Source organism: Canis lupus, chromosome 27 (genome assembly GCF_003254725.2).
Source record: "Canis lupus dingo isolate Sandy chromosome 27, ASM325472v2, whole genome shotgun sequence".
Lineage (NCBI taxonomy): Eukaryota > Metazoa > Chordata > Mammalia > Carnivora > Canidae > Canis > Canis lupus.
Window position 1 is genome coordinate 13,026,988 of NC_064269.1, and position 26,868 is coordinate 13,053,855.

The 26,868-nt window shown below is 37.6% G+C and overlaps 1 protein-coding gene and 1 non-coding gene across 4 annotated transcripts in view; both read right to left on the reverse strand.

The window, feature by feature from the left end:
- Nucleotides 1-3,521, reverse strand: part of CNTN1 (contactin 1) — a 349,178-nt gene extending 345,657 nt beyond the window's left edge. The window contains exon 1 of one of the 3 annotated variants that reach the window (XM_025477273.3): nucleotides 3,362-3,520. The gene's annotated coding sequence lies outside the window, so the exon portion shown is untranslated. Of the gene's footprint in view, nucleotides 1-3,361 lie in introns of all 3 variants that reach the window. The other 2 variants (XM_025477275.3, XM_025477276.3) reach the window with 2 other exon arrangements.
- An 11,764-nt stretch (nucleotides 3,522-15,285) lies between these two features.
- Nucleotides 15,286-15,491, reverse strand: LOC112667594 (small nucleolar RNA U3). Its single transcript, XR_003141183.1, has one exon. It is a non-coding gene; the product is annotated as a small nucleolar RNA U3 (small nucleolar RNA).
- Between the last annotated feature and the right edge of the window lie 11,377 nt (nucleotides 15,492-26,868).

Consider the following 26,868-nt stretch of genomic DNA (forward strand, 5'->3'; position numbering starts at 1 on the left):
TTAAAAAACCCACAAAAAACTCTGAGGTAAGTGCTATTATAATCCCCAGTTGACTTACTGACATTCACTTATCTGCATAATAACATATAGATATTAACGCAAGTAGGCTTCTTTCCAAAGCCTGTGCTCTTAGCTGTTAGGTTAATAATTTGGAATGGCTAATGGAGGAGATATTAAGAAAGAAATGCAGAAGAATTGTGTTTCCAAGAAGATAAATTGCAGCAATTTGGGGAATTCACTTGAAAACCTAAAGCAGGAAGAGGAGATAAGAGGGAGACCAAGAACAGAAGTCTAGAAAAAGTAAGAGAAAAATGATAACATTAGATGATTGTGGTATCAGAAGTAAAATCTGGGACCCCTGGGTGGCTCAGCGGTTGAGCATCTGCCTTTGGCTCAGGTTGGGATCCTGGGGTCCTGGGAACGAGTCCCATAGTGGGCTCACCATGGGAGCCTGCTTCTCCCTCTGCCTATGTCTCTGCCTCTCTCTGTATCTCTCATGAACACTAAATATAATCTTAAAAAAAAAAAAAAAGGTAAAATCTCCAGGAGGAGATGGAAAGTATGAAAAATGGTAGTTCAAAGGGGAAGAAAAATGAATAATACAGCAATAATTAAAAAAAACAAACATTGAATTTAAAGAACTTACTGATGACTTAGAATGCGTTCCTTTTTATGATGTAAACCATGGACAATTTATATACAGAAATAGATGGTGATGGGAAATGGATAGACACTGTTGTTTTCTTTTTTAATAGCAATATAACATAGCATGTTTTGTATAGAAAAATATAAATGGTCTTTCAACTTGCTCTTTAGTCAGTCTCAAGGGGCACAGATAAGAGACACTGTATAGAATAACCTGTACAGAGCCATAACTCCTATTGGAAAATTGAACCATTCTGTGGAAAGCTACAGAAATGCCTCATGTCAGCCATTCCTCCTCATGGAAAGGATAAATCCAAAGGAAGTTTCCAAATGTAGTTCCCAACACATTTATCCTATTAATAAACTTATTATCCTTCAATCATTGCTCCAAATGATTCCTTATGATGAGACATCCTCAATAAGAATCTTCAAGCCTACCTAGAACTGTGTTCAGTGTGGTGGAGTATACAAAAATATAGGTCATAGTCTTTCTGCGAAGTGCTTCCTTGCCTAATTAGAAGACAAATCAGACATACATATAAGGGTTAAAGAAATAAATAAATAAAATAAGACTGAGCATCCAAATAACCGAATAACCTTGGCCTGTATTGTTACTGGTGTAACACTGACCAAATTTTGTTATCAATACCAAAAATCACAGGAAGTTGAAGTATTTTATTCAAGGGGACACTGCTATGCAATATAATCCATAGTAGGTTGCTGAAATATTAGGGTTGAAATAGTGGAATTTTAGAAGGCTTTAGGCAAATTTCTTGTATCCTCTAAATCTTAGTTTTCTCATCAAAGAAAATGAAAAAGTTACCATCCGGATTAAATAACTTCAGGCAATGGGGAAAATAAATGCATATACATCTATAAAAGACATGTAATGCAAATAGACATGATGTGAAAAAGCAGCACACATTTAAATATCGGGTCTACAAATAAAATTTATACCAAGAAATAGATTAAAGCTATCTTCAAAGGTTCTAAAGGCCCCTCAGTTTTATATCTTGCAAGGTGGGTGGATCTTTTCCTCCAGATCTCCAAATGCACTAGCTGTAAGTTACCATCCAAATAAATTTACAACCCAACAGTGAAGGTAGGGCATATGCAAGCCATTATGCTCTGATGAGTTTAATAAAATACCTCAGATATATGTGTTTATTTGATATGTGTGCTACGTTCGTTTCAGGCTGGTAAGGTTCGTGTGTACACTGTAAAGCTGAAAAAACCAGGGAAATGGATGAAGATCAAATAGCACTCTAAGAATGTATTTAAAATAGTATCTGGAAATACTGACATTCATGTGCTGTGCGTTACAGAGACATTATTCCTTGCAGGTTTCCTCAGTCTGAACACATCTTCTCCGGCTTTTCCCCCAATGGAGAATTTGATTCCTTTTTGCCCCTCCCACTCAGTGCTTCCAGATTGCTTCAGAAGGCCCAGGCAGCCTGCTCAGCAGCAGGCAAACAGGGCTGGGTGTGCAAGAGCTATATATAGCTCCACCTTGGAGATGTGCACACACGAGCAGACATACAAATGCCCATGCTGGATTGGGCATGGATAAATGAGAAAAGGTTGCAGCTTTCCCCTCTCTTTTTTCCTCATCACCCCAATTTTTCAGTAATCTTCAAAGCAGGATGTCATCGGTTGGTTCCCCTGAGTGATGCAGCCTCTAATTTCTCTGCAATTCCTCTGCCTACTGCTTCCAGCAATCTGACTCCTGCAGGAACCGGCATTGGGCCAACACCTACTACCCAGATGCACCCAGATGCGGTCACCCGGGGAGGCTGCCTCGCAGCAGCCGCGGGGAGCCCATCCGGGCACAATTACTTGACTCTGGGAATCCCCGAGGATAAACCCATTTGTTTTAGAAACTAGGCGAAAAGGTGGTTTCTTTCCCATAGGCAGCACCAGGCTGGGAGGAGAGGAGAGGAGAGGAGAGGAGAGGAGAGGAGAGGAGAGGAGAGGAGAGGAGAGGAGAGGAGAGGAGAGGAGAGGAGTGGAGTGGAGAGGAGAGGAGATGCCTGCCCGGCCTCTCCCAACCTCGGTCTGCAGCAGATCCTGGGAGAAGGGCCAGGTCTTCTCAATGGAGACATCATCAACCGGTAAATGCCCTTAGAGGTGCGGGGTTTCCTCCCCACCCCCCGCTCCTGGAGGGAGCCAGTCCTCAACGGAGGAGCCGGGGAACTGAACAAGTGCCTCGCTGCCCTCCGCGCACTCATCCCCCGTCCTTGCAGGGATGTGCTGCGGGTCTAGACGCCAGGTAGGACAGGGAGAACCAGCAGGTGCGGAGCGGAGGAAGCTCCCCGCGGGCTCCCGGCTGCAGACCGGGCTGCGCCCCCAAACCCTCCCCTGAGGCCGGGCATTCCCTGGGCGCGTCACCGGCCGCGGCAGCCGGAGCCTCGGGAGGAAAGTTGACGAGACACAGATGGAGGCTCGGCGGTGCCCTGGCCTGGGGCGCTGCTGCCCCGCCCCGCCCGACACCGGGGCTCCGGCACCCCCCATCCCAGCACCCAGACAGCCCCCATCCCAGTCCTTCCACCGTACTTCACGGCGAGAGCTGCGGCGACCACATCAGATTTGGGGGTGCCGAGGGCGGGGCAGGGCTGGGGGAAGGGGAAGGGGAAGGCAGGCAGCGGCAGCAGGAAAATACGCATGCATTTTTTTTTTTTCCTCCTATCTGCAAAGAAGGAAAAGTCCTGCCTCCTACCTGTGTTCTCTGCTCCTGCTCGGGTCGGCGCGGCACAGCTGGACCATCACCTACAGGTTTCCCACTCGCGCTGCAAACACCTGGGAGCGCATCTCCGCACCCCGCGTCCCTCCCAGCCTCGGCGGAGCCCAGCCCAGCTACTTGACAGCAGAAGCCGGCCCTTTTAGAGCGGTCATTGGGGCCGCGGGGAAAGCGGGGCGGGCACGGGAGAGAAACCCGCGTCTCTCATTGGATAGGCGGGGTGCCACTCTCACCCCGGCCCAGGGCTCGCTGCGGACCCAGGCAGCTGCGAAACCCAACTGCGAAGGGTCTCTGCAGTCCCTGGAACCCAACCCTGCTGCCACCGGATCAAGAACCCCGAAGAGGAGGGGAAACTGGCTTGATGACTTGTCATCTGAGACCCCCCTCTTCCCCCTCCAAGAGAGAGGGAAGGGCCAGGCATAACCAGACACCCAGCCCTGTCCAGAGATTTTACAGGAGAAAATACCAGGAGCAGTGCCTTGACAGAGAAACACGAACTTCAGTTAAGAATGGAGCAAAATACAGAAATGCATATACTTAAGTCAAGAAAAAAAAAAAATCACAAGAAGTAAAAAGACATGAAGGGTTTGTTTATTTGTTTCAAGTTTCCTTTTTTTTTTTGCCTCAATGCAACATGGCAGTTTTTCCTGGAGAGGAAAGGTTGCACTACTGATTGTTCTGTACAGCAGAGAGACTCCGAAATATCCCCTGGTAGAAACTGTTTTAAATGGGAAAGCTTTGCAATAACAACCAGAAAGAGTAAAGGAAGGAAAGTTAAGGCCAAACTGCATAAGGGACTTGCCTTGGTAGCCCATTTGGTGGTCTTAAAATAATCACCACCAGACTGATAATCAACCTGTTTCTTTTCTACTAATTTTAGTCCCTCATTCCTTTTGTGCTCAAACCCTGAGGCTGCAGAGGATGTATAAGCCAACACAAACCTAGGTGATCCCAAGCCTACCTTGTAGGTGAAGAGAGCCAAGGATAAAACAACTTTGTTCCCATCTTTCATCCCAGCCATTTGTCCAGGTGGAATCAGGAAGCTGTGGAATTCAAGGCACTTCTTAAGTGGGGGGAAATGATTGAAAGATGATCAGTCAGATTGGAGGAAGGGAAGTATCTTATTTTAGTGCCATATAAGGAAACAGTCTTCTCACTTGCAGGCTGCCTCCTTTCTGCAGATAGCCAAGTTCTTCATCCACCTAAAGTAAATAGTTTCTTAACTGGGGCTGAACATGACACAACTCACTGGACAACTGCTGGAGAAGTTGGTATTGTTATTAAATACTAAATAAGTGTAAGCTCTTACCTTAGTGCTTGTGGTTGTTTATTAGGCCAGACTCCTCATAAAATGTTCTCTTTATAAAACTGGATGATTTAGATTAGTGTATTTGGAAGTGAGAAGAGACCCTAAAGATAGAGAACAATAGGTACGGCTTTGATACTGGGAATGCACCTACCACTGAATGGGAATAACTAAAAATGTAATGGCAAGTTTCAAAACCAATCAGTCATGTTTCTACATAATATGTCCCTTGGTCTTGCATCTCTACTCCACACCGCCTGTCCCATTGAATTGGAAAAATCATGCATTACGTAGTGCATTACCTGAGTACTTATTCTGTGCCACACCCTGTGTTAGGTGCTAGGGAACTAAATAAGAATAATACATACAAAGACATCAAAGAGGGATCAGGAAGCAATGAATATAGTAAAATACTATAGTAAAGAATAAGCATTTTCAATGCTAACATTGTTTGATTCCTAAACCTAAATTATTTTGAGTAACAATGAACTCTAGCAGGCCCTCCCTGAGATTTAAGCAGTGAGGGGAAGGTGAGTATCAAGGAAAAGGAGCTGAACATTGAGGTTAGCACAAAAGTTGAAATTGAAAGTGAAAAGAATACTAAAGAAATCTCTGCTATCCTCATTCTTTCATGCCTTAATTCATTCCTTCTTCAACAAATATTGCTATTATAAATATAGTGATGAATAAGGTAGGCAAGCTGTCATGGAGCATACTTATTTTTCAAACAGACGATGTTACTTTGCATACTCACTGATATAATTACAGCTCTGCACGTGTGAGTATGTTTGTGTGCACACATAGATATACAAAAATTGGGAACAATATTAAGATAATTATAATTTCTTTCTGGGCATCAGGCACCTCATATATTTTCATATTTTCAGATAGAACAGACTATCTCCAGGTTATTGGTTATTATCTCAGAGAGTAAAACCTGCATGTATGTTCCTGGAATACACATATTCTTATATATATGAATATAATAAAAGTATCTGCTAGAGTACATTTTACATTTTTCAAATCACTTCCAGGTAAAAATCCACCCTTTTTTCTTAAGTAAGCAGAAGAGTCATTATTAGCTCCCTTTCACAATTGAGGAAATTGAAGTAGCCAAGGAAATGTATTCCTTTGAAAGTAATGGTAATTAAAAAATAGTTATGTATATTATGTTTGGTGTATAAGAGACATTAAGCATTTATTTTTATTTTTTAAAGATTTTATTTATTCATAAGAGACACAGAGAGAGAGGCAGAGACACAGGCAGAGGGAGAAGCAGGTTTCCCCTAGGGAGCCCGATGTGGGACTCAATCCTAGGACCCCAGCACCATGCTCTGAGCTGAAGTCAGACAGTCAACCACTGAACCACCCATGTCCTGAGACATTCAGTATTTACAAGTGAATACATGGTTTATAAAATGTGAGAATTTAAAGAACTTTAGAAATTATCAGTTTCCCCCATTGTTTTGTGGAGGAATCAATTATAATTTTTTCAGGATCCTGTACCTACTTAGAAGCAAAGATGAGTCTAGAACCCAGATCTTAGGGCTCCTCCTTCTTTATTTTTTTCATCACAATGAACAATAACTTTCGTATCTCTTCCAGCAGAGTTCTTGCCCTTTTTTCTCCCTGAACTACCTCGCCTTTTGAAATTATCAAGACTGATCCAGCAGCGTACTCATGTCTCAGCATCTATAAAAATATACGAAAGCATGCCACTTTAACTGGAAATTAGGCAGGACATAATCAGTTGCTGAGACTAAGTTTGCTTGTAAGTTGGAGGTCTGCCTCATAAGACTGGGATCAGAGGAATTGGGGCTGGTGTTCAGGTATAAAGAAAGCTAATGGAAATGGGTGACTAGCTAGGCAGATTGCCTCTGGAACATACTGTCCCTAAAGTAAGAAAGAGAGAACTCTAGAAACATTCGTCTGAATCCTCTGTATTTGACAGCCTGGCATGAAACCCATTTGCAAATCTCTAAAAGAAACAGTAGGAAAATTTTGCCTGGTTCTCTGGCTGGCTCTGATTCCCTAATAACTCACAGGGTTCTACAGCACAATTTATTGGCTATTACATTGCTAAACTTCCTTTGGCCCTATTATTGAATTCTCCTGCCACCCATCCCGTCCTTCTTCCAGCCTGCATTGGCCCTCTTTCTTGAAACATTCCAATTTCCTCCAACCTAGTGATTAAATCTTGGTGAGAGGAAAGGAAACTGCAGCAGCAGTACCGCTTTCCACAGTATATATTTCTTTTCTTTCTCTCTGCTCCACCCACCAGTTCCTCACAACGAAGCTTCCCAGAACAGTTGCTAGCATAGCCTGTTGTAGCAAAGAGGGGAAAATAAGGGGGAAAAAAAGAGGCTTTTCCAATCAAAAATTTAAACAGAGCAGAAAGACAAGAGACTCTGCCCACTAGTATAAAGAGAGTCATGCTAAACCCAGGATGCAGCATCTCAAAGAAGATCACATCAGCCCACTGACCTAGCTTTTTACATAGCCGATAAGAAATGATTGCTAAGGGATGCACACAAACACACCCTACCATGTGACTGGAGGAAGAGGCTGGGAAGATAGTTTTCAAATACTAAATTCTGTAAATACAGTCAACAGCAGCAGTTTCCTACTCACCAGGGCCCCTGCAATATTTTTGTAGATTAACAGTAGGGGGATCCCTGGGTGGCGCAGCGGTTTAGCGCCTGCCTTTGGCCCAGGGCGTGATCCTGGAGACCCGGGATCGAATCCCACATCGGGCTCCCGGTGCATGGAGCCTGCTTCTCCCTCTGCCTGTGTCTCTGCCTCTCTCTCTCTCTCTCTCACTGTGTGCCTATCATAAATAAAATTTAAAAAAAAATTTAAAAAAAAAAAAAAAAAAACAGTAGGATTAGAATTCCTTTTGTTTTGTCAGTGACTGCTGTGCACCAAAAGGGCAGATTCATAGAAATCCACAGGTATTACTGACATTGCAAGGATATCTTCACAGATTCCATTGTCTCACAGTAGAATCCACTATTTCTCCTTAATACATCCCAATTTGCATAACAGGAATGAATGTGTGATGTAACAAAAAGGTATGTTACTCCTTAGCCAATATGTCCTCCAATTTTTTTTCAACTCATGAAACTTACGGAGAAGGACAATGCTCAATTCAATTGTTAAATTGGAGCTTGGTCTCTGTTATTCACGGAGAGTAGGGAGTCAGTTATTAATAGTGAACTCCATTGTCAACCTTAATTAACATGTCCTTTCCATTCTTTCCTAACAACCGCTATAAACACTGAAAATTTCATTTTCTAAGTATACCCTTGAAATGATGAATACCTTCACATCTGGACTGGACATAGGGTGAGACATTAGAAGACCTTTCTTCTATTCTAAACTAGTAAATAGCTGAGAGGCTAGGGATAGAACTATGATCCTCAGTTTCCTATGACATATAATGAGAGGCAGAATGACGTGAAACTATTTGTTAATAATATGGCACTAGCATCTTTATAAAAGGTCATCTACCCACATATACATCCTACCCCCAAAAAACAACCAAAAGAAGCAAAAGGAGAGGTACAGAGGAAAGAATTCAAGTTTATTGCCATAAAGTTGCTCATAAAACCCCCTTTTGTGTGTATTTAATATCTTTTAGATCTGTATTTGTGATCCAATTATCATTTTAGATGTTGATAAATTGTGAGGTTTTTCCCCTATTAGTTTTCCAGTATTTAGAAATTTTCTTAATTATCTCAAATATCAATTTGACTTTTTAATTTTTCTGTAATATGTGTTTTCTATTTTATCGATTTCTGCCCTTACCTCCATTATTTCCTTCTACTTACTTAGTTTGGATTTGTTCTTTTCCTCTATTCTTGAAGTAGAAAATGATATCATTGATGTTTTAGCATTTCATCTTTTTAAATATTGCCTTTAAGGTTATAATATTTTCTCTAAGCAGCGCTTTTTTATATCTGACAAGTTTTAATATGTGTTACCTTTATTATAATTCCATTTAAATATTTTCTAATCTCTGCTTTTCTTTTTCAATCCAAAGATAATTTAGAAGTACATTATTTAATTTATAGTAATTTAGGAGTTTTCCACTTATTTTTTGTTTCAAAATTTTATTTTTACTTTTCTCAGGAAAATACTCTAAGAAGATTTTAACTCTTGGCAATATGTTGAGGCTTTGTTTATAATGCAAAATTAGCATTTTTGGTTAATGCCCCTTGTACTCTTAAAAAGAATGTGGGAGTATCAGCTTCCAGTAATAAAGAAGTAGCTATTATTGAACCATCCACCCTCCTATAAGCTCTGGAAGAAGAAGAAGAAGAAGAAGGAGAAGAAGAAGAAGAAGAAGGAGGAGGAGGAGGAGGAGGAGGAGGAGGAGGAGGAGGAGGAGGAGGAGGAGGAGGAGGAGAAGGAGAAGGAGAAGGAGAAGGAGAAGGAGAAGGAGAAGGAGAAGGAGAAGGAGAAAGAAGGAGAAGGAGAAGGAGAAGACCTATTTGAGGGCATTGGATAATAACCCAAAGAAGGCAGAACCTGAAGAGGTGTCTATACACGAAAACAATGAGATGGGAAAAGGTGAGTCTCCCATTTTATACCACTTTGGTCCTGAGAAAAGGTCTGATGGGTTCCAAACAGGATGAATAAATCTAGGGGGTGGGGGGATATTTCTGGCTTGAAGAACTAGAAAACAGAGTTGTAGATAATGATGAAAAAAAAAATGAGACAAGAATGTCCCAGAAAGGAGATATCCAGACAGGGAGAATCATCAGTCCAGAGTATAAACTCTACACAAATTTTAAAGTGACTCCTAAACTATATATACACAGGACAGATTCCAAGCAGTACAGATAAAGTTAAAAAGAATTATAATAGGATGCATAATGGACTCTTACTCTCTGGAACCTGTGAATGTTCCTTTATATGGCAAAGTCTCTGCAGAAGTGATTAAGGAATTGAGATCTGAGATCAGGAGATTATCCTGGATTATCCAACTAGGTCCTAAATGTGATCACATGCATCCTTGTAAGAGGCAGGCCAAGAGAGATTTTACTATATACAGAGCAGATGGTGATGTGAAGACAGAGCAGAGGGAGATTTGAGGATGCTGGCCTTGAAAATTAGAATGGTGCAGCCATATGCCAAGGAATCTCTGCAGCCACCAGAATCTGGAGGAAGCAAAAAACGGATTCTCCTAGAGCCACTGAGGGAGGGTGGCCATGCTGAGCCATCTTGATTTTGGCCCGGTGATGCTGATTTGTACATTCCAGAGTCAAGAATTGTGAGAGAATATTTTTTTTGTTTTAAGACATTTTGTTGATTTAAGTAAGCGGATACATTTAGTTGTTTTGTTGTGTGATAATTTGTTACAGCAACAATAGCGAACTACTACAAGAATTTAACAGAGATTTCAACTGCTGCCTGCCACAGGGAAGACAGAGTTTGGAATTTGAGTACCTCCCAGTTAACTACCTTCTAAACAAACAAATGAAACATATTCATATTCTTCAAAAACACACAACAGAATCCATAATCTCTATGGTGTATTATTGCAATGTCCAGGATATAATCTAAAATTACTATACCTGCCTCTCCCTACTATTGCTTGCCTCTCAAGAGAAAAACAAAAACAAAATGAGATTCATACTTAAGAAGAGTAAGCACAGATATTATACTTAGGAGACAAGGATTTAAAAACTGCTATTATAGTTATGCTCTAGGGCAAAATGGAAAATTTGTCTACAATGGATATTTTCCCAAATAAGTTGGAAATTTACATACAAATCTTCACCCTAGAAACTGTTTCCTGAATAATTCAACACAACTTAATAAATTACTCATGCTCATTATATAACATATAAAAAACTAGAAGACATAGTAGTTGGAAAGAAATCTACCCAGAAATTGATAAATTCCTGTTAGATATTACTTAACCTACTAAGCTTTTGTAACTAAATTTTCTCTGAATTTTCATGGATGTTCCAATAAAAGCTGATGAGTTTCTACTACAACCAAATATATTGTGTTTTTTTTAACCCTTCTCCTCCTGTCTCCTTTTCATCAATTATTAATACTGCCTATATTTTCAACACCCATTTTTCTAGACTTGCCCTTATTATAAAAGTATGTTCAAACCTTCCTCACAGAAAATTACTCTGACCCTGTATTTCCCTCTATTTACAATACAAGACCCAGAGAACTGAAAATGTTCTACTGTGGCCCTCATATGTCCTTATCACCTTTCAGTTCTCTCCTGGGTTTCTTTCTAATTCTGTAAGAACTCTAAAGCACCTTCCCCAAATTCTCTTACTTTGTATCTCTCTTCCACTTTCTCTCAATATTAATTTTATGTAGAATTGTGCTGATTCTTAACTCTCATCACTTTATATTTTCTCCTGTATGATATTATGAATTCTTTGGTTTCTAAATTTATATATATATATACATGAATAGTATACTATATGATATCCATAATATATATATGATATATATTATAAATCTCCATGTCCAACCTTGGATCTACTCTGCACTGCAGACTCATATGTCCATTTATGTACTTGGATCATTCAGAATCATATCAAACTCAAAATGTCCAAAACTGAAAAAAATTACCTTGGTACAAGTTAAAAAGGAACATTATGAAAACAGAACCTTAATATACCTGGGAGAGGAAAAGGAAATAGAGATGATGTTTAGATATATTCTTACAGGAAGAATTATCAGTATCTAGAACTTAAGACAACATTTCTAGTAAGAAAAAAAGTGTAAAAGATATAATGTAAAATAGCAAGGCATGCTCAAAGATTGAGATTTGACTATGATTAAAGCATAAGCATAAAGAGAATGAAAAACAGATTGGAAACTACATTGGCCTCTTCACTATTCCTCAACTGAGGCACACTCCAATCAATCATAGGGCTTTTGTACTGCTGGTCTCCCTTCCAGAAATAGTTATCCTCAATTCCTGTGTGAATTACTTTTTCAGATTTTTATTAAAATGTTACCTTCTCAATCAACCTACCCCTCATCATCTCACTTAAAATTGACATCCCTCCACCCTAGAACTCTCATTTCCTTTTCTTCCTCCTTATTTGACTATGGTATTTTTCATTAGCTATAATACTGTACATTTTTTGTACTCATTTGATTTATTGACTATCTTGTAAAATATGACTATCTTTCCTTTAGAATTTAAGCTCCACCGTGGCTTAAACTGACTCTCTTTTGTTCATTTCAATATGCTCACTTCATAAACAGTACATGGGGCATAATAGGTACTCAATAAATATTTGTTGACCATGAAAAAGGAAGGATTGAAGAATTAAGAACCCAATTAAAACAGAGTACTCCTAATGCCATGCTTTCTTCTTGACTCTGTCTTCATACTTGTTACCTCAACCTGAGATCTATTCCTCCCTCTTCGTTACTCAGACTTTTCAACTGGGTAGACTCTTGTTTATTCTCTAAAACAGTGTTAGCTGGTACTTCCTTTGGGAAACCTACACTTTTCTACTTTTCCTCTTACACCACTCCCAGATAGTCACCACCACTTCTGTACTTTGACATTTTACACATAAATTTATTATACCACTATTACATTTTATTGTATGCATTTGTTGGTATAAATGTTACCATTTGTTGTTACAGTATTACAAATAAAAAGCGCTTTCAAGACAAGGATTATATTTGGTTGGTTGGGAATTCTGGTAAGAACTAAAACATCTGTTACTTCTCTCTTCTTTTATTATGTGTTATCTTAGAAGTATTCAGAAGGGTGACTTTTGAATTAGATCTTTAAAAGCAAATGAATTTAAATAGATAATAAGGAATGACATAGATATGGTTTTATTCATGAGAGTTCATTTTTTAAATTTTTTTAGTTTACTTATGTTTGAAACAGAATTCATTGAATTTTGAAGATCATGTTAATAATTACTCACTATAGAAAGAATATCTCTATCACCTTTTACCTTAATGAAGCATTAACTTGAAGGTTAATTATAAGAAATATGGGCAGCCCTGGTGGCGCAGCGGTTTAGCGCTGCCTGCAGCCCAGGGATGTGATCCTGGAGACCCTGGATGGAGTCCCACGTTAGGCTCTCTGCATGGAGCCTGCTTCTCCCTCTGCCTGTGTCTCTGTCTCTCTGTGTCTCTAAGAATAAATAAATAAAATCTTAAAAAACATTATAAGAAATGTGAAAATTTGCTGATAAAAGCATGGAAAATCATAAATCAACGTGAACAAGTAGAGAATATGTAAAATTCAAATTTGGGGACTCTGAATTATTGCTTGTTTCTGAAGAAAAGAAGGTCAGAAAAGCCATCGCATTAGTCCCATTGCCCTTTCTTTGAGTATTCAGTAACACTAAGAGGAATGTGTAGCACAAGTATCTCAGCATATAATGAAAGCACAAAGTATAGTTTAAGAAGAAATCTGAGCTTTTTGCTGCCATCCAATTGTCAAATTAGAAGCAACACTTACAAGAAAATTTACTTTAACTTTTACATGGACATAATCATTCATTTTTCCAAAAATTTGTACCATTTGACATTGCAATAAAATTGGCTCAAAGCCTGGATTCCTCTCCAGCTGGTTATCTACCTGAAGAAAGTTGGGAGATATATATATATATGTTTTAAATAGTATATCAATCATGTATACATGACTAAAAACTGCTTACCTTACCTTTCTATTTTCCCTGAATGCCTGAATTTTTTCTATGTTGCTACTGCTGTTTACAACTTTTTTTGTCACTCAGGTTGAGAAGGTTCTTATACCATCAAGGATTCTTTTGTTAAGTAGCAAATTTTCGGTGTGAACTCAAAGAAACTAGGACATGGAACTGGTCAGTTACAACAGGAAAAGGAGACTACAGTGGTTCATTTGGACTGTAGGCTTGAAAATGATATGAAAGCCTGGAGTTTCGCATGTGCTTCACCATTCTTTGGAGAGGATGTTTGCAGAGGTCAACAGGATTGATAGGACATACAAGGCTGTTGACACAAGGATTAATGCATTCTGGGATGGCCTCTCACTCTGAAAAAACCTTGAACCTCCTACTGTTTAAGTCTTCCCTCATTTAAAATTCTCTAATGGGGTGCCTGGGCAATTCAGTCAATCAAGTATCTGACTGTTGATTTTGGCTCAGGTCATGACCCCACGGTTCTGGGATTGAGCCCTGTGTGGAGCCCCACATGGGGCTCGGTGTTCAGCATGGAGTCCACTCGAGATTCTCTCTCTCCCTTTCCCTCTGCTCCTCCCTCAGGCTCTCTCTCTCTCCCTCTCTCTCTCTCTCTCTCTCAAATAAATAAATAAATCTTAAAGTAAAATTCTCTAATGGCTTTACATTACAGTTTGAATGCCCCACTCTTCCCATTATAAATGGTCTGGATCTTGCCTACCTCTCTGATCTTATCTCAAACCACTCAGCTTCTTCACTCTCTCTGATCTTATCTCAAACCACTCAGCTCTTCACTTACTATGCTCCAGCCACAATTGGTCTTGATTATAAACTTTGAATGCCAAATTCAGTGCTGTTGCTTTTTCCGAAAAGGTTCTTCTCCTGGCTCTTTTATGACTAGACTTCTATGATTTTTCAAGTCCAAGCTTACATGTTACCTCTCAGAGAAGACTTGGTGACAACACGACTGGGCATGTTACAGCAGGAACAACTGCTCTTGGGCCATCAGCCCAATCCTGACAACACTGTAAAATTAAACCATAAATTCAATCAGTGCAACAAACAAAAAGTGAAACTTCCTATCAGTCTCCTGTTTTTTTTTTCTTTTTTTTTCTTTTTTTTTTTTTAATTTTTTTTTTTTATTTATTTATGATAGTCACAGAGAGAAAGAGAGAGAGGCAGAGACACAGGCAGAGGGAGAAGCAGGCTCCATGCACTGGGAGCCCATGCACTGGGAGCCCGACGTGGGATTCGATCCCGGGTCTCCAGGATCGCGCCCTGGGCCAAAGGCAGGCGCCAAACCGCTGCGCCACCCAGGGATCCCCCTGTTTTTTTTTTTTTTTCATTCCTCCTTCCTCCTTTTGTGATCATGCTGCAATGTATCAGCAACAATTCTTGCAAAATTAAATGCCAATTTGCTTGGATTATTTTCCCAACATTCAATTAAATGCTCAATTCCAAAATGTAGAAGTCATCCTCCATTCTTCCCTTTCCCTCACTTATGATTTAATAGGATAATTTAATAGAATAATTCCTATTATCCATCCTCCAGATCATATTCAAATGTCTCACAGGGCCGTCACTCTGATCAAAGCTACCATTCTCTTTTTCTAAACCTAGTACAATAACCTGGTCATTGGTCTCCCTCCTTTCCATTCCCAGCTATTTGTCAAATCACCCAGAGTAATCATTGAAAAACAGGAATCAGTTTAGACCACTCACCCATCAAATATTTTATAAAGACTTTGCATTATAGTTTGAATGTCCAACTTCTCCGTTACACTCTGTCTCCTCCTCACCTCTTTGACCTCATCTCAACCACTCAGCTCTTTGTTCACTGTGTTCCAGCCACTCTGGCCTTGCTTCTGTTCCTTAAATGTGCCAAACTCAGTTTCTTGTTCCTTTTTTCTATTTTTTCCCCTTCCACTCAGACTGTGTCCTCTTACTCCCCAGAAGGAGGAGAAGAACAATCATCAATGGCAATAGACAGTTGAGGAAGCAACACCTAAAGCCAGCTTCATGCTGAGGAGAGAACACTGTGCCACCTCCTCATGGTTTCAGGTACTCTACATTCAAAGAAACTTCTCTACTAACAAACTATAGAAATGACCTCTGAAAGCATAGTCTTTGTTGTTCCTTTTTTCTAAAAGTCTCCTGGTTCTTCATATGATTGGCTTTCTATGATTTTTTCAAGTCTAATCTTAAGTGTCCTCTCTCACAGAAGACTCCTGTGATGACACTCCTAACATCACTCCTAACCCCCACTCAGATTCTCTATCATATCACGCTATTGTTTTTCCTTCATAGCACTTCACTGTGAGATGTAATATTTGGTATTTAAAGGTTTGTCTGTATATCTTCTTTTATTCCCTATAGAATATATGCTCCAAGAGGATAAGGATCTTGGCTGTCTTATTAACTACTATCTCCCTAATGCTAGAATAGTACATGGCACATGGTACTGCACAACAAATATTTCAACAAATGTTTTAGAATAGCTAAACAACAATTATGAAAGGGGGCTCCTTTTTTAAAATATCCATGGCAAGCTATATAATGATCAGTGAACACTGTTGGTGAGCACTCACACTGTCCAGACTGACAATTCCCCCCGGATATACTGTCCTGTAGAGTTATCCATCTGGACCCTCCAGAGCAGGCTGCTTGGTTTTGTGACTTGGGCAGTTGGTGGGCTCCAGAGTTAGCACTCCATTGTTACAGTACATCTGAGAAAGGCTTTCTGACATTTTTATATTAAACAACCTGGTGTTTTATTTACCAGTGGTGGTCATTTCCTAATTCCTTCAAATAATTGAAATAACCTCATAATTTCTGATTATGTACCCAAATTTTCACTACTCTACACAGACTAAATTTCCCTAAGCTTTGAGTAAACATAAGTTTTACTTGAAAGGGAAGAAAGGAAGAGCTGGAAAGCTACTCAGTTAACCCATAACCAGACCAGATTTAGCAACACAACTACAAGATTGAGTCCAGAGATACTAACTCTAATTTATTTCCATTATAAATTTATGAGAAACATTTCTTGAAACATATTAACTTATTCAGAGAAAGATGCATTCCTAGGAGAATAAAATAATATTGTTATACTACAAGGAAATGGAAATGTTCCGAATACAAACCTCCAAACTGAGAGGATTGTCTTGGTAGGACAATACACATGGAGACTTTGCCATGTATTTTCTAATATAGTTTCAATTTCAAAACACCTAAAAATTCATGTATAAAAGATAATGATTGCCTAAATATAAATCTCTTCACACCATACCCTCCAAAACATAAGAGCAACAAGGAAGTCAAATAAAGCCACATGTGACCCAAATCTTCAGCATTACAAGAAGAGAGAAAATACCATCAAATTCAAATTACTTGTAAGTAAATAAATAAGTACCAAATTCCAGAGTTCTCATTACTGCTACCTGCCTATGTTGTGTCTGAAGAGTAAGAGAAGGGAGGCTAAGAGATTCCTTGGGGGAACAGTTCACATATGAACTGCAGGAAAAGCACCTTAGGAAAAAAAGACTTCACCAACAAAATCCAAATATTGGCCTGAATCTGGGAATTCACAGCACCAAGCATCTGGAAGGTACTCAAAAATGAGAAAGTGGCAGAAGACTTAATAGAATTATTACTGGGGGAGAAAAATTAATAGAGAAAATTTGTCTCTTGGGAAGATGTGGTAGTAAGAGAGGAGGAAAAGGTAAATTAAAAAAGTAGAAAAGAAAAGTAACAATCTCACAGAATCAAAGAGGGCAAAAATAAAACAACTTGGCTAGCTCCACCATCACTAAAAAGAGACAATAATATCCTTTAACTAAACAATAGTTTGATAAACTAAAAGAGGTAGCTCTCAAACCTTGTCCATTAGATGTTAAGAAAAAGAAAAAGGTCAAATTTCATATAGAGCTATTGAAAGAAGAAAATGCAAACTGTGAATCAAATATTTCAGTTGAGAAAATTCTCCTCTCTCTCTCTCTCTCTCTCTCTCTCACACACACACACACACACACACACAAATGGAGAAAACTGCAACACAACACTTGAATCAGAATTTTAAATCCTCAACAAGAATTTAAAGGCATTTTTTAAAAACTAAGAATCAGAGGTGCCTGGGTGGCTCAGTCAGCTAATCATCTGTTTTCAGCTCAGGTCATAATCCTGGGGTCCTGGGATTGAGCCTATGTAGGGCTCCCTGCTCAGCTAGGAGTCTGCTTCTCCCTCTCCTGCTGGTGCTCTCCTCACTGTCTCTTTCAAATAAATAAAATCTTTTAACCAAAAAAAAGTAAAAATCAAAAAATTTAAAAATTAAAAATAGCAACAACAAAAATCTCATAGGAAGAAAGCAACAAGAGTTAAACTAGCTCAAAAAAGTTTAACAAAGAGATAAACCATTCCTTAAAAAAATAACATATTACAAAATACTCAAGGGATAATAAATCCAAATGAAAATTTAATCAGGGCTATTGAAGAAAGGAAGAAAAACAATCAAGTAAATGCAATAAGATAAAGAAATAAAAATGATTAAAGAGATGGTAAATGAAACAGAAGCCAAGCTAAGAAGGTCCAGCATGCATATAACTAGTTTCTGAAGAAAAGCAAAACAATCAAATAGCAGTAATATTTAAAACCATAATCTAACAAAGCTTTCAAAACACAGCTAAATTTATATACTGAAAGGGCCCCTAGTGTACCTGAGAAAGTTAACTCAGAGCAATAGATTCTCAACATCTTAGTAAAACTATTAGTCTTCAAAGAAAAAACAAAATCATAAGGATTCCTGGACAAAAACATTAAATTAGAAAAATAAAAAAAAATTACACTGGCGTCAGACTTTTCAAGGGCAAAGTCACAATATAGCAGCATTTCAAAAAATCTGACAAAGTGTGAACCAAGATTTTATATGCAACCAAGCAACCCTTCAAGTATCAAGTCTATAAACATAAACAACTTTGAATGAGAAGGAACTCAAGATACACTATAACCAGGAGCTCTTCATGAGGCTTCTATGTAAGATGAGCTTAATCAAAAACTAGGCAACTAAGAAGCTTCTACAAAAGGACAGAAGATGAGCATTTCATATACTTAATTATAGAACTAATACAGGTTTAGGTGTAAGTTTAGAAATGTAAACATCAAATATTCCGTCAAGAAAAATAATGCAACTAATAAATGGAAGGACAAAATAGATAGAAGAAAGTGGAATAAGAGCATCAGCTGTTGTAAATGTAATGAGTGGAATCAAAGAATGCCATTTACTTTTCACAAATGGCAGAGTGATACATTAAGTAAGAAATAAGATGATTAAAGGCACTATAAAAGGTATATGTGAATAGGCATATATGAATAAAACATAAGACAAAACTCCCTCAATATCAAAAGAAATGTTGAATAAATGAAAGAAGCATTCATAAATACAGAGAGAGGTAAATACAGAAAGAGGTACAGAAAATATAGCACACTAGACACCGTAATTATAACATTACAAAACACCATATCAATCATAATGAGTATGAACAGGTTTCACTTACATACTAAAGGAAAAGATTTTCAAATTGGCTCCTAGAGCAAACCCAGCTCTCCCCTGTGCACAAGAGATATAGTTAAAGCAGTAATTCAAAAGTTTGAAACATAAAGGCAAGGGTAAAGACATAGTAGGCAAATGGGAACAATAAGGAAGCAGGGCCTGTGTTTCTGATACCAAAGTAAAATTCAAGCCAAAAAAACATGAAATGAGAACAAAAAGGGCATTTTAAAATGCTAGAACCCACAATTCACAAGGAGAAAATAAAAGTCATATTTATGCACCAAATAATACTGTAACCATTTATTGAGAACAAACCACAAGAGAAACAAGAAGAAATAGTAACATTAAAAATAGGAGATTTTGACACAGTATTTTTAGTTCAAGACAAACCAAATTTAAAAATTTGGGCTAGAGAAAATCTAAATAACATAATCAACAATATAGAATGTATGGAGATATAGCAAACACTACACAGCAATATGGAGAATATGTTTCCTTGTCAAATGCACATAGAATATTCACAAAAATTAACCATATATTAGGTCACAAAGAAAACATCAGTAATTTCCATATTAGAAGCAATTGCAACAACACTCTGATCACAGTGCAAAACAACTAGAAATTAAAAAAATATCATGTGGAAAATTTTAAAAACCCTCTATTAAATAAAGTAGAAGAGGAAATGCAATGATTAGTTACAAAATCTCTGAAAAACGAAAGGTAACTAAACCAATACATTGTAGAATCTGTGGGGTATATTTAAAGTAATAATGGCGGAAATTTGGTCTTAAATATCTATATCAAGAGTCAGACAACTACATTCCTCAGGGGCAAATCCAGTTCAGTGCCTGTTTTGTATGATCTGCAAAAACAGTTCCACTTATTTATATATGTCTTATGGCTGCTTTTGCACTACAGCTGCAGAGTTGGATAGTTGTAACAGAGATTATATGGCTCATAAAACCTAGAATTTATACTATTTATAAGGTCTTTACAAAAAACAGTTTGCTTCTTCTCACTCCATAGCAATAGAAATATAGATAAAAATGAAATAAGTAAATCCTCAACTTAAAAAAATTTTAAAAAGGAAGCACAATGAGCACAATGAAGAAAATGATAGAGATAAACAGAGATTAGTTAAAAAGGGAACAGAAAATAGTCTATTAAATTAAATCAAAATCTTAATTGTAAAAAAAGGTAAAAAAATTAGGCAAAATATTAGCTAAATGAAAATATTTTTTAAAAGGGAGAAGAAATAACATGGAAGAAATAACTATTAATTCAGGGGGAGAAATCAAATCATATTATGTACATAATATAATTAGAAACAAATTTTGCACACCTGCGTAAAAAATGGAAAACATATGAAATTAATAATTAATAGTTCACTAGAAAAATAAAATTTATCAAAATTGTCCTGTAGATAATAGAATAATTTCTGTAAAAGATGCAGTGAAAGTTATCAGATTAAAAACAAAACAAAACAAATTTTTTGCAACATAAATCAACAGATACAGGGATAATATACCTAGTATATAAAGAAGTATATTTTTATCTAGATTAAAAAAATCAAAATTCTATAGAAAGAGTGGCAAAATACATTAATATAGATAAATTCACAAAGACCATGTGATCCTTAGACACATGAAGTGGCATTCAATGTTATTTATAATAAAAGAAAAAAATAATAAAAGAAATGTATTTATTTATTTTTAAGATTTTATTTACTTATTCATAAGAGACACAGAGAGAGAGGCAGAGACACAGGCAGAGGGAGAAGCAGGCTCCATGGACCGGGAGCCCGACGTGGGATTCGATCCCGGGTCTCCAGGATCGCGCCCTGGGCCAAAGGCAGGCGCCAAACCGCTGCGCCACCCAGAAAATTAAATTAGGACCTCACTAAGTTACCTCTTCTCACAATAGATTGACAGAAATTCAAAAACTTAATAATGCACTCTGTTGGCAAGGCCGTGGAAAGACAAGCACTCTCATGCATTGCTGTCTGTGGTAAAGCAAAATTGTACAACTCTTCTGGAGAATTTGGCAATATCCAACAAAATTATATATGCATTTACATTCTGTACCAGAAATCCCACCTCTAGGAGGGTATGTTTGGAACAGTATGAAAATTCACGTTGCATATTATTTGTAATGACAAATTATTGCAAATTACCTAAATGCCTAAATAGAAGGTTTGGTCTACTAAACTACACCCGCATGGTGGCAGACTATGTAGTTGTAAAAAAAAAAATTAGGAAAACTTCTCTGGATAGGGTGATTTTTAGGATATATTAATAAAAATAAAACAAAGTGCGTATCAATATATGACATACTCTTTGTGTATGTGGTGTGTGTGTGTGTGTGTGTGTGTGTGTGTGTGTGTGCATGTGCGTGCTTTCTTTTGCAAAAAGAAACAGGGAAGATGCCAGAAAACAATGAAATTGGTTACTGGCAAGGATACATGGGAGTAGGAGACAGTAAAAGGCATACAGCTGAGAATGATGCATGTCTGGTTTACATTTTTTGTAGAAGTATATTAATTTTCTCCTTATTAAAATACGAAAATGAAAGAAATTAAAACCTTATGCAATCAAAAGCAAATGAACCCAAATGAATTACATAATCATACTGAGGTGGTATAGGGAGACCTAACCCAACTAACTTTTAAACTTGACTAAATATCCGCAATCTATTTTTTAGAAAATCAAATAAAACCTTATAGGCATTTTGGAGAGTATACTATTCATAACTATATCAATTATTTCTGCTTGTTTTGGTTTTTGTTTTATTGAGGTATAATTGGCATATAACATTATAGTAGTTTCAGGTATATAGTATAATGACTCTGTGTAGTAATGCTAACCACAATAAGTCTAGTTACCATCTGTCACCATACAAAATTACAATATTTTTCTTGCGTGAAAACTTTTAGAATTTACTCTTTTAGCAACTTTCAAATATGCATTACAACATTACTGAGTACAGTCACCGTGGTGTACATAATATCACCATGAGTTATTTATTTTATAATATGAAATTATGCCTCTTAACTCATTTCACCCATCCCCAAACTTCTTCTCTGCTAGCAACCACTGATCTGTTTTGTATCTATGGGTTTTGTTTGTTTATTTTGGTTTTTTTGATTCCACACATAACTGAAATCATACAGTATGTCTTTCTTTTTCTGACTTATTAGCGTAATTCCATCAAGACCCACCCATGTTGTTAAAAATGGCAAGATTTTATTCTTTATTTAAGGCTGAGTAGTATTCCATTGTATGTATGTGTGTGTGTATCACATCTTCTGTATCCTTTCATTAATTGATGGTTACTTAACTTGTTTCCATACCTTGGCTATCATAAATAATGCATGGGAGTGCATATATCTTTTCAAATTACAGTTTTTGTTTCTTCAGATAAATATGTAGTACTGGAATTACTGGATCATATGGTAGTTTTATTTTTAATTTTTTAAGAAAACTCTATACTGTCTTCCATAGTGGCTGCACTAATTTACATTTCCCACCAACAGTGCACTAAGTTTCCATTTCCCCCATATCCTCCCCAACACTTCTTTTTTTCTTTCTATTTGGATAATGGCCATTCTAATAAGTATAAAGTGGTATCACATTGTGGTTTTGATTTTTCATTCCCCTAATGATTAGTGATGTGCATCTTTTCTTGTGCTTATTGGCCAACTGTATAGCTTCTTTGGAAACATGTCTATTCAGGTCATCTTCTCATTTTTTTATTGTTTCTTTGCTATTGAGTTGTATGTATCCTTTATATTTTTGGATATTAACCTTTTATTGGATATATAATTTACAAAAATTTTATCTCCTTAAATAGGTTACCTTTCATTTTGTTGATGATGTCCTTTGCTGGGTAAAAGCTTTTTAGTTTGATATAGTTGCCTTTGTTTATTTTTGCTTTTGTTTCCTTTGCTTTTGCAGTTAGGACCAAAAAATCATTGTTGAGACTGAAGTTAAAAAGTTTATCACTTCTGTTTTCTTCTAGAAGTTTTATGGTTTCAGGTCATTCGAGTCTTTATTCCAAGTTAATTTTTGCGTATGGTGTAAGATGATAGGTCTAATATTATTTTATTGCTTATAGCTTCCAGTTTTCTCCACACATTTATTGAAGAGCTTGTCCTTTCCCCATTGTATATTGTTGCTTTTTTTCAGTAAATTAACTGACCATGTATCTGTGGGTTGATTTCCTGGATCTCTATTCTGTTCCACTCAACTACCTTTCTCTTTTTATACCGGTATCATATGCTTTGCTTACTATAGTTTTGTGATATAGTTTGAAACCAGGTGGTATGATGCCTCCAGCTTTGTTTTCTTTCTCAAGAGTGTTTTGGTTATTCAGGGTCTTTCGTGGTTCCATGCAAATTTTAAGATTATTTGTCCTATCTCTGTGAAAAATGCCATTGAAATTTTTATAAGGATGGCATTGAATCTGTTATAACTGTATCAGTTCTGATGACATTATACTTTACATAGAAAACCCAAAAGCTTCCACCCCAAGACTGCTAAAACTCATACAGCAATTTGGCAATGTGGCAGGATATAAAATCAATACCCAGAAGTCAGTGGCATTTCTATACACTAACAATGAGACTGAAGAAAGAGAAATTAAGGAGTCAATCCCATTTACAATTGCACCCAAAAGCATAAGATACCTAGGAATAAACCTAACCAAGGAGGTCAAGGATCTATACCCTCAAAACTATAGAACACTTCTGAAAGAAATTGAGGAAGACACAAAGAGATGGAAAAATATTCCATGCTCAGGGATTGGCAGAATGAATATTGTGAAAATGTCAGTGTTACCCAGGGCAATTTACACGTTTAATGCAATCCCTATCAAAATACCATGGACTTTCTTCAGAGAGTTAGAACAAATTATTTTAAGATTTGTGTGGAATCAGAAAAGACCCCGAATAGCCAGGGGAATTTTAAAAAAGAAAACCATATCTGGGGGCATCACAATGCCAGATTTCAGGTTGTACTACAAGCTGTGGTCATCAAGACAGTGTGGTACTGGCACAAAAACAGACACATAGATCAATGGAACAGAGTAGAGAACCCAGAAGTGGACCCTGAACTTTATGGTCAACTAATATTCGACAAAGCAGGAAAGACTATCGACTGGAAGAAAGACAGTTTCTTCAATAAATGGTGCTGGGAAATTGGACATCCACATGCAGAAGAATGAAACTAGACCACTCTCTTTCACCATACACAAAGATAAACTCAAAATGGATGAAAGATCTAAATGTGAGACAAGATTCCATCAAAATCCTAGAGAAGAACACAGGCAACACCCTTTTTGAACTCAGCCACAGTAACTTCTTGCAAGATACATCCACGAAGGCAAAAGAAACAAAAGCAAAAATGAACTATTGGGACTTCATCAAGATAAGAAGCTTTTGCACAGCAAAGGATACAGTCAACAAAACTCAAAGACAACCTAGAGAATGGGAGAAGATATTTGCAAATGACATAACAGATAAAGGGCTAGTTTCCAAGATCTATAAAGAACTTATTAAACTCAACACCAAAGAAACAAACAATCCAATCATGAAATGGGCAAAAGACATGAACAGAAATCTCACAGAGGAAGACATAGACATGGCCAACATGCATATGAGAAAATGTTCTGCATCACTTGCCATCAGGGAAATACAAATCAAAACCACAATGAGATACCACCTCACACCAGTCAGAATGGGGAAAATTAACAAGGCAAGAAACCACAAATGTTGGAGAGGATGTGGAGAAAGGGGAACCCTCTTGCACTGTTGGTGGGAATGTGAACTGGTGCAGCCACTCTGGAAAACTGTGTGGAGGTTCCTCAAAGAGTTAAAAATAGATCTGCCCTATGACCCAGCAATTGCACTGTTGGGGATTTACCCCAAAGATACAGATCCAATGAAACGCCGGGACACCTGCACCCCGATGTTTCTAGCAGCAATGTCCACAATAGCCAAACTGTGGAAGGAGCCTCGGTTCCATCGAAAGATGAATGGATAAAGAGGATGTGGTTTATGTGTACAATGGAATGTTCCTCAGCCATTAGAAATGACAAATACCCACCATTTGCTTCAATGTGGATGGAACTAGAGGGTATTATGCGAAGTGAAATAAGTCAATCAGAGAAGGACAAACATTATATGTTCTCATTCATTTGGGGAATATAAATAATAGTGAAAGGGAATAGAAGGGAAGGGAGAAGAAATGGGTAGGAAATATCAGAAAGGGAGACAGAACATAAAGACTCCTATATCTGGGAAACGAACTAGGGGTGGTGGAAGGGGAGGAGGGCAGGGGGTGGGGGTGAATGGGTGACGAGCACTGAGGGGGGCACTTGATGGGATGAGCACTGGGTGTTATTCCGTATGTTGGCAAATTGAGCACCAATAAAAAATAAATTTATTAAAAAAATACTTATCAATTCCAAAGGGGGGAAATGTATTCAGCTAAGGAGATGTCATCATAGAACACAAGAAGAGCTTCTACTTTGAAAAAAAATGGTTAAATAGTTTTACAAGAAGAGGAAGGAAAGAGTGTAGATGGTTCTGAAGGAAACATAGGAGAGGTCAGTCTTCATCTTTAGATCTTTAGATATTTTGAAAATGACATGTAGACAATCGATATTTTATAAAATAAACATACAACTTATTATTGTAGAAATAAATACCAGAAAAAAATAATCAAAAGAGTTAAAAGTTTGGCCTAAGGAAAACAGAAATTGAGAGTGAGAGGGTGGGTAGCGAAGGGACATTTGTTCATACTTTGTATCCCTACAAGGAATTTGTTCATGCAATGGTGACATATTTGAAGAGCTAGATTTCAGACTATCACAGAATAATCTGGTGGTATCATTCTAGAACTATTTTCCTGGGATGATTGATACCCTAGGTCATTCCTCTGTCCTTTTTTTTATTATGCCCGATGTTTTTGTCCACCAACCCCCTTCTTTTCCTACCATTTCTTCACTGTGGATCAAGATGTATACTTGTAACTTTGTCCTCTCTCTTCTTGTCTAGCTAAGTAAACACACAATGCTGGAAGTTCCTAGAGTTATTTAATGCAATAATATAATGAAATAGGTATAAAAAGTCACAGCTCAAGAAATATTTTATAAATCTAATGACTTAAAATTGCTACTCTTGGGGGTCCCTGACTGGCTCAGTTGGTAGAGTATGTGACTTTTGATTCTGAGCTCAAGCCCTACATTGGGCGTGGAGTCCACTTTAAAAAAATAGCTTCTCTTAGTCTTACCTGAACTATAAATAAATATACCTCATCTTGACACTGAGCTTTCACTGATCCTATCTTTGCTTTTGTTTTGAGAGTCAGATCCACTTTTCTATTTCTTTGAAATGACAAAAGAAATATAATTTTAGAAATTCAGTTCTCATAAAGTATATACTTATGCATCTTTACAAGGGGAAAAATACAAAGCTGCAAAGGCACTAAAAATGGATTAATATACAAAAGGTAAAGGAAAGCAGGACTAAAAGAGGGATTTTCAGGCAGGAGGAAGAGACAGAGGGATTGGATAAATTATCTGTTGGTTATAACCTCTGGACCCTCCCAGGTGATCTGAAAGGGAGAGCAAGGAGAGGTAGAAGGAAGTGGCAGGCCACTCCAGACCAGCAGGTGGCAGGTTAATATGCAAGGGAACCTATGAGGTTTGTCTTGGGCAGCCACAAGACATAGATCTCTGTCTCTGCCTGCTAGAATCTTAAAAATTTATGTAGAGGTATGAACTGGATTAGGTCACATAATTTAGATCGGATAATTAATTTAGTTCTCACCAATAATACATTGTTCTCTCAACACTGTTTCCTTGTATAGCTGGGGTTCAAGGGTGCAAAAGCACCCCGCTCTGGGGTTCCCAAGCAGACAAGTTGTAGCTACTCACCACTGACAAAATCCAAAGGCAGAGA